Here is a 1,633-nt window from a genome sequence, read left to right on the forward strand (position 1 = left end):
CGTGTGGGGCTATGGGTCGACCTGGACTGACATCGTGTACCGAAGCCCACGCTTGTGTCCATTCCTGTGAAAATAATCTTTTTTTGAGCTGTGTCAACTATATTATTGAAAAAAAATCCTATTTATATTCTTTTGGACCAAATTGATCCCAAAAAACCTTACTATTTCTATTATTATAAGCTGCTAACATACTCCAATTTTAAGCTTTGAAACTTACACGTATTTTTCCCCGCAAAAAAAAAAAACTTACACGTATTTTTATTTTGTCACTATAACTCAGGGTGGACACGGTCCGGGCCGGTCCGGGCCCTGACCGAGCCGCCGTCTGGACCGGCCGCCGGCGGACCGGACCGGACCGGACCGAGCAGTGCCGCGGTCCGCTTTCCATGGACCAGACCGCCGGTGGTAAAGCTCGGGCCGGACCGAGAGGACCGCCCATGGCGTCGTACGGGCGCATGGCGACTGCGAGCTCCTGCAGGAGATTACGGGGCACGGGGAGGAGAGGAAGGAGAGAGACACAGCCGCGTGCCCATCATGAGCACGTTTAAAGAGGTCGGAGAGGCCAGATACATGACGACGGCGATGAATGGAGATGTTGCCGTAGAGGTGGTGGCGTCGCAGGAGCCGGTGGAGGTCACCTCGACATGAGGCTGCTGGAGTTCTTCATCTCGGAGGCCACCGAGCGAATGAAATCCAAGGGCGGGTCTATTCCTGGCGACACGCAATTAATCTCGTTGCTTCGGTGTTTCCTATTTTGTTTTTTTAAGGGTGTTTTCTATTTTCTGTCACGTTAATACTGTTTGTTTTTTGAAAGTATCACGTTAAATCTGTTGAGTCGATAGGAGTCCACATTATAGTATTGTTGCATGTGACATAACTATCCTTTTTACAGTTTGCATGTTGCAAATAAGTAGGGCCTGTAACACGTACAAATGTACATTCAGTCGTACAAATTCTGATCTGGCACAGGTTAATAGGATCGTGGGGAGGTGTAGGATGGAAGGAACGCATGCGATCGTGCCCATCTTTCTCGTTCTTTCTGTTTCTGCTCCGTTGAATAAAAGGAAAACTCCAACGTTTTAGGCAATAGAATTCCTATTCCTACGAAGTAAATCGTGGAGATAACTGTCTCTCCAATAATGTGGAGTAAATCATGGAGATAACTCTCTACCTGCCAAAGAATCCATCGCGTGAGTTCCTGCGTAAGAAACAGCCGAGCTCGTTCGGTCCCGTCCAGTTAACCGAGCTAAGCCCGGACCGGACCGGTCGATTTTCGGCCCGAAATTCCCAGCTCGGACCGGCCAGTTTTTCCAGCGAGCCGGGACCGATCGGTCCGGTCCAGATCGGTCCACGAGCGGGCCGAAAAGCCCGCTCGGTACGCCCAGCCTGAACTATAACACACCAATGTACATGCGCACATTTAGCACGTGACTTCCATGTCGTCTGATCATCATGCATTGATGCATAGCTTGTATGTTGTTGATGCCAAGGCGGCGTGTGCAGCGCAACGTGCGTCATTCAAACATGATATCATAATCCTATTTTTATTCTTAGATTCTACGTAGTTCAACTTTTTAATCCGAACCATTGCGCATACAACTTTTCTTGGTGGGATCCATATAAGATGGATGAT

Source organism: Triticum aestivum, chromosome 7D (genome assembly GCF_018294505.1).
Source record: "Triticum aestivum cultivar Chinese Spring chromosome 7D, IWGSC CS RefSeq v2.1, whole genome shotgun sequence".
NCBI classification, from domain to species: Eukaryota; Viridiplantae; Streptophyta; class Magnoliopsida; order Poales; family Poaceae; genus Triticum; species Triticum aestivum.